Genomic DNA, 7,667 nt, shown 5'->3' with positions numbered 1-7,667 from the left:
TGCCCTATATCACTGGACTGAAACCACCTCTGCCCTATGGGATGCTGGCGTCCCAAGCAGCAGCTTCACCCCCTGTGTCACCGAGTGGCTCCGATTCTTGCTAAAGCAAGCACCACTTGTGTTTTATAATTCCAAGTTATAAGCATTTTATAAGCACTTTATGGGTAAGCCTCTGCTGTGATCACATGGGATGCAGGTTCCAGTCCCAGCTGCTCTGCTTCCTGTCCATGTGCCTTGGAAAGCAGCAGAGGGCGGCCCAGGTGCTTGGGTCCCTGCCACCCATGTGGGAGACTAGGAGGATGCTGCTGGTTCCTGCCTGGCCCAGGCCCCGCTGTTGTGGCCATGGGGGAATGATTCTCTGTAACTGTCACAATTCTGACTTTCAAATAAACAAATCATCTTTTACAAATTCTGCTCATTGACCCTTTTGGCGGTGAAGTAGGTGCATACTCTCGCCCCCTGAGTAAAGTCCCTCGTGGTTAGCCCTGGTGTCCCTTAAAGCTACAGGCCTCCTCTTTCCCCTCCTCACGCCCCGGATCTCCTGGCGGCGCCTCACCTTGTGCAGCGTGTGCTCCTTGCGCCTCCCTGTGGCCAAGGGGATCAATGCACCAAATGCTAAACATTCCTAGGAACATCCTGCCCGTAGAATGCAGATTGATTGTTCCATAAATGATCTACCAGAGGTGAAATGACCTGAGCCCGAGAGAAGAAACTAGGAATCCTGGACCCCTAAAAGGGCTATCTTTGAATAGGAACCTATGTGACTAAGGCACTGAAAAGCAGTGACATGCGTGAATCCAGCTGATACATGACAGCATGAGCTAAGCAAATGTCAGCATAGCATTTGGATCTGGTTAAACCTGGTAACCTCACTTCATTGCACCTCCATTTCTTCATCTGTAGTATGGGAAGAAAACATAGCATCTGACTCCTTTGCAAGGATGATATGAAGGTGGCACGAGTTGGAGCCTGGAAACAAAAGTGCCTGGTACAGTGCAGAAGGCGATTAGCCTGGGAGACGGGTTTGTGACTTTAGAGCAGGTGAAGATCTCCAAGATGCTATATCAATAGCATGACCTGCCAAAGGAAACAACAAACTGGACTTGCGAAGTTTTACTTTTTCAGCTTAGATACCTTAGATTTTTTTTATTGTAAAAATTTTATTTTTGATGCTTTTTACATATTTGATCAGGGTGCGAAGGGCCAAGGGCTAGAGGAAAGTGGGTGTGGCCATTGTTTTGGTATTCTCTTTTTTCCTTTCTGTCACTTGGGGGAGGGAGAGATAAGGGGAGAAGCCACATTCAACCTCCCAACTATCCCAGGGTCCCCAATGTGGGGCATCCTCTGAGGGAAGTTTTTTTTTTAAATTTTATTTATTTTGAATATTTCCCACAGCCCTGGCTCTCATGTTCAGCAGAAGGTGCTTCAAACCAGCAGTTCGCCTGCTAGGCACGCTCCCAGCCCAGATCTTGCTCCTGCCAGAGACTACTGTGGTCCAGCTTGATATGACTTGTACCCAGTCCTGACACCTAACCCTTGCTACCTGGTGCTGTGGCCTAGCCCAACTAGCCCGCTCCCATTTTGGCTCTTGTGTATGCCAATAACTGTGGCAGCCTAGTCCAGCCTGTTCTAGCTCTCACACTTACCAGTGGAAACAACAGCCCAGCAAAGGAGTCCCCAAAGTTCCCCTACCAGGCCTGCTCTCGGCCTTGGGTGTTGAGCTTGCCAGCAGGTGCTGTGGCCCAACCTCAGAGGGACAGTCCCCATTCCTGGCATCTGCCAGCAGGTGCCATCACCTGGCTCAGCCCTGCCCACCCTCAGTCCCAGCTCTCGCCAGTGGGTGCAGTAGCCTAGCCCAGACTGGCCCACCACCAGCGTTTATGTGAACTAGTGGGTGCTGTGGTCCAGCCTGGCCTGGCATGTGCCCTGTCCTGACTCTCGCTCATGTCAGTGTGTGGTGTGGATTGGCTCACCCCAGATCCAGGTCATACATATGCTGATGGTTACTGCAGTCCAGCTTAGTCTGGCCTGCCCCCAGCTCTGACTCTTGTGCTCCCCAGCAGGAGCTGTGACCTAGTTCCCCAAATTCTCCTACCAGGCCTGTTCACAGCCCTGGATCCCAAGTCTGCTGGAGAATGCAGCAGCCCTGTCTGATACAGTCTGTTCTTCGTCCCAGCCTTTGCATGTGCCAGCGGGGGCTACAGCCTGGCTCCGCCCGGCTTTTTCTCGGCCCCAGTTCCCACGAGTGTCAAGGAGATTCCTGTCACATGAGTTCTATGGTCCAGCCTCACTTGACCCATCACTAACTCCCAGCTGTCGGCACACACCAGAGAGTGCTGCAGTCCCAGAGGTAAGCCCACAATTTCTCTGCAGAGCCTGGCCCCAGATCTGGTTCTCTCACATTCTGGTGGACACTCCCAGGCAGGTACTGTGGCCTAGCCCAGCCAAGCATGTCCTGGAGGCCCAGCATTTGCATATACCAGTGGGCATTGGGCAATGCAACCCAGTTCTCCCATGTGGGTGAGTGCTGTGGTCTGATCCAGACAAGCCCTCTGGTTTCCCCTCTGTAAACCACTCCTCTGGTGCTTTCCCAGGCCACAGCAGAGAACTGGATCAGAAGTGGAGCAGCTGGAACTGGAACCAGGGCCTATATGAGATGCCGGCATTGCAGATGGAAGCTTAGTCTACCATACCACTGGCTCCAACAATTTTTAAAGAAGATGCTCAGCATTGTTCATTATTAGACAAATAGAAGTGGAAGCCTTGGCAGGATATCTGGACTATTCCCTGTATAGTGTTGGCAGGGATGTGAAATGGTGCAACCATTACAGGGAATTACTCAGCAGTGTCTCAGAAAGGCAAACATCCACCTTCCATATGAAACGTAACCCATGGATTGAATGTGCCCACACAGACTTGCACAGGGGCCCGGCCTTGTGGGCGGTGAGTCAGGCCCGTGTCTGGGATCAAGTTCCATCTCTACTTCTCATTCAGTTTCCTGCTAACCCCTTGGAGGCAGCAGGTGATGGTTTGGGCAATTGTGTCTCTGTTGCCCCTGAAGGAAAACAGGATGGAGTTTCTAGATCCTGGCTGTTGTGTGGCCCAGCTCTGGCTGCTGCAAATAAATAAATGAACAAACAGTAAACCTTAAAAAAGGTTGAAGCTGGGCTTGGCGTGGTTGTGGCCTAGCGGCTAAACGGCCTCACCTTGAACGTGCCAGGATTCCCTATGGGCGCCAGTTCTGATCCCGGCAGCTCCATTTCCCATCCAGTTCCCTGCCTGTGGCCTGGGAAAGCAGTCGAGGACAGCCCAAAGCCTTGGGATGCTGCACCCACGTGGGAGACCTGGAAGAAGTTCCTGGCTTCTGGCTTCGGATCAGCATAGCACCAGCCTTTGCAGTCACTTGGGGAGTGAATCATCGGATGGAAGATCTTCTCTGTCTTTCTTCCTCTCTCTATATATCTGACTTTGCAATAAAAATAAATAAATCTTAAAAAAAAAGGTTGAAGCCAAATAAGCTTCAATGTATATGTATATGTAAGTAGTTATCATATAAATATAAATGCATATGTTTTATATATTTATTTTAAGATGTATGTATGTATTCATTTCTATTGGAAAGTCAGATACAAAGAAGAGGAGAAACACAGAGGGAGATCCATCTGCTGATTCATTCCCTAAATGGCCACAATGGCTAGAGCTGAGCTGATCTGAAGCTAGGTGCCAGGAGTTTCTTCCAGGTCTCCTACATACAGGTTTCCAAGGCTTTGGGCTGTCCCTGACTGCTTTCCCAGGCCTCAAGCAGGGAACTAGAAGGGAAGTGGAGCAACCAAGACAAGAACTGGTGCCCATATGGGATCCCTGCGCATGCAAGGCGAGGACTTTAGCTGCTAGGCTACTGTGCCAGGCCCATATTTATTTTATATAACATATGATATATAACTATATACATATGAATAATTTTATCTCCTAAATTTTTAACATTTTTATTTATCTAAGGGCAGCGAGAGAGATAGAGACGTGTAGACGGACGCAGCTCATCCATCCACTCGCTGTCCAGTTGTTCACAGCAGGCTGTGTTGGGCCAGACCAGAGCCAGGAGCATGACCCTCAATGTGAATCTGCACATGGGTGCCAGGGACCCAGCTCTGTGAGCCACTGGGGCTGCTGCCCAGGGCGTGCGCTGATAGACAGGTGGAAGCAGAGCTGGGACACTGACCCAGGCACTCCGATATGTCCCGCTGCTGCCTCCCGTGAAAGGAAACGGAGTGGCAGGTGACGTAATGCTTCATTAATATCTGTCTGCTTCCTGTTTCCCCAGCACCTGCCAGGTGATGTTGGTGCAGGTGCTTGGATGCTTGCCCTCAAGTCTACCTGGTCCCTAGACCCTCGCAGATGGATGCCCAAGAGCCTTCACCCATTGGCCGACAGGGCATTTTTGCCCCTGGGAGGAAAGAGTGGATTTAGACCTGAAATGATAAACGCGCAGAAGGGGTACATCTTTAGTAACCCTGGCTCCCCCAGCTCAACTGTTCCACCCAGGGGCAGCTTAGCTTGCTGCCTTAGGAACTGAGCTTTGTGAAGTCTTCAACTGTGACTCAGTGGGGACAGCCATTCCTGGCTGGGGGCGGTTCCCCAGGGACATCTGGCTCCAGTTATGTCCACCCATCTTGCCCGGCTCCTGACATAACCCCACAGGACATTCCTTTCAACTGGTCCCCCAGAACTGTGCCCAGGATGGTTAATGAGAGATTTCAGCCCGTGGCCGAAAAATGTCAAGCTTATTTAAAAGCCAACAGTCACATTTAAGAGGGATTTAAAAGGGTCACATTTAATGAGCTCCCAAGAAACCCATAAAAGGCTTGAGAGAATAAAACGGCTGAAAATAGTCTGAACCCATGAACAAGAAGCCCTCACCTCTCTGCGCTGTGGACGGTCCGCTGGTTTCCTGTTTCACAGCCTCTGTTTTGTTTTTCCCCTGCTGTGTGATCCGAGGATACATTTTGATTAAATTCAAATACAACCACTCAGGCAGGTTAGAGCTCCACAAGGTTCCCCTCGATCCCGTGTCCCAGACGATGGCATTTGTGGGTTTTGCTTTGCGTTTAGGGACCTGCAGGCTCTCCTTCGCAGGCACTTGTTCTGGTCTCATGCTAGCTATTCTGGTCAGCTCCTGGGAAGCTTTGTACACCTGTTCCTTCTCTGCTAAGTGAAAAGTCTTTCCTGCTCGCATCAGGGGCTGCCACTCCATCCTCATGCTGCTTACAGAATTCTAATTCCCTAGAGAGTATTCGCAGTACGGAAAAGCGAGTGGCCCCTTGCTTTCCCTAACGCCACGGGGCTCAGGACCGTGTGTCCCCTGCCTGTGTTTTGCTCGCCACTGGAGCAGAGCAGTGGAGCGAAGACCCTGGCTGAATCAGCTTTTATCTCTTAGTGCTCAGAGCCCTGGATGTCGGAGGCCCTCTGGAGCCATTGGTTGTAGAGTAGTAGTATTTTTTCTTTTAAACTTGACTTTTATTAATTCAAAATATGCCATACATTCATAGTCAAAAGATACACAGTCACCCTTTCTGTTCTCTGTTCAGGTCTCCTTCTACGTAAACAATCAATATTAATGAGCTATTTGAGACACAACTTTCCAGAGATACACAACACTTATATTCATCTCCTTCTTTTTTTTTTTTTTTGTTAAAGATGTATTTATTTTTTTGCAAAGTCAGATATACAGAGAGGAGGAGAGACAGAGAGGAAGATCTTCCATCCGATAATTCACTCTCCAAGTGACTGCAAGAGCTGGAGTTGAGCCAATCCAAAGACAGGAGCTTCTTCTGGGTCTCTTATGTGGGTACAGGGTCCCAAGGCTTTTGGGCTGTCCTTGACTGCTTTCCCAGGCCACAAGCAGGGAGCTGAATGGGAAGGGGGTCTGCCAGGATTAGAACCAATGGCCCGAGGACTTTAGCTACTAGGCCACTGTGCTGGGTCCTTATTTCCCTCTTAAGAAAAAAAAAAAAAATAAGCGGGGGTGGGGTGGTGAGGGTGGTGGTATTGTGGCTCAACAGGTTAATCCTCCACCTGTTGGCACCGGCATCCCATATGAGTGCTGGTTCATGTCCCAACTGCTTCATTCCCAACCCAGCTCACTGTTTCTGGCCTGGGAAGGCAGTGGAGGCTGGCCCAAAGCTTTGGGATCCTGCACCCACGTGGGAGACCAGAAGCTTCTGGCTTCAGATTGGGCTGTTTTGTGATTATTTGGGGAGTGAACCAGTGGATGGAAGATCTCTCTTCTCTGTCTCTCCTTCTCTCTGACAGTTTATTTTCGAAATAAAAATAAGTCTCGAAAGTAATAATAAAAAAGATGTGATTTTAAAGAAATGCACAGATGTTGTAGCATAGCAGGTTAAGATGGAGACAGCTGTAAAATGGCTGCTGTGTTTCTGCCACAGCTAAGGCAGCCGGGAAGAGCAGAAGAATCAAAATGATGAACCAAGTCCTTGTGTCTCTGCTACCCACGTGGTCATCCTGGATGGAGTTCCTGGCTCGTGGCTTCAGGCCTGGCCCAGCCCTGGCTGCTGTGGGCATCTCGGGGAAGTGAATCAGCATTTTAAAAACAACAGGAAAAAAAAAAAAAAAACCCCAGGATCATACTTTTTTTGTAGGTTGCTTTTTTCACTTTATTATACACACCCACATTCCATCATTTAATCAACTGACCATTGATCACACTTAAGTTTTCACTGTTATTGAAAGCAGTGTTTGTCTTTCCATACTGGTTTACTCCTCTAAGTTGCTTAAACATAATACAACGGACAAATCTGTTTCCCAGATGTTAATAACATGTGCAAGTGTAAAAGCTATACAGAATGGCCAAATGGGGGCCTGGTGCTGTGTCTGCCAGTGATGCCATCATTTGTGGCACCAGCATAGACTTTTGACAGCAAGGCAGGATTGGAGAGAGGGGGAGACAGAGTTGGAATTTTCCATCCACTTGTTCACTCCCCAGAAGGCTGCAAGGCCTTTGTAAAAAAGGCGTTTTTTACTTTTCTGCCTCTTTCCAGATTTGAGATACATTTTCACATACATTCATTTAGGTTCATTCCCATATTCTCAAGAATTTAGAGCATCCTTTGTGAATTACTCAGCGAGTTTATATTTGCAGGTTGTTTTGAACATCTGATTATTACAGAGGAGACGCAGTGCCTACATTTGCCAAGAAGGATCACCTATGTCTGAAGCCCCCCCCCCCATCCTACCCCTCTTTATTTGAAACAGAGCGAGCTTCCATCTGCTGGTTCACTCTCCAAACCGCAGTGGTGAGCTGTGCCTGTTCTAAACCAGGAGCCAGAAGCTTCTTCCAGGTCTCCTACATGAGAGCGAAGACCCTCCTCTGTTGTTTCCCCAGGTGCCTGAGCTGGAGCTGAAGTGGGGCAGCGGGGGCTGCAACAGCTGTCCACCTGGGATGCTGCGCCACGTGGCCGGCCCCTAGCCAATCAACTTGGAGCTCAAGGCCCTGAACCCCCGTTCTCCATCGGTGGTCTGCACCTCTGCCTCGTGCGGAGGATCCCAGGCAGTCCTTGGAGCCGGTTTTCTGCAACAGATCCCGACAGGCCCCTGGTGAGTACAGCTCTAGTCAGTATGTTAACAATCAAGGGTTTTTAGGCAGATGCAGG

Source organism: Ochotona curzoniae, unplaced genomic scaffold, assembly GCF_017591425.1.
Source record: "Ochotona curzoniae isolate NIBS_2020 unplaced genomic scaffold, NIBS_Ocur_1.0 contig_4792, whole genome shotgun sequence".
Taxonomy (NCBI): Eukaryota; Metazoa; Chordata; class Mammalia; order Lagomorpha; family Ochotonidae; genus Ochotona; species Ochotona curzoniae.
Note: the sequence above shows the minus strand (reverse complement) of the source record.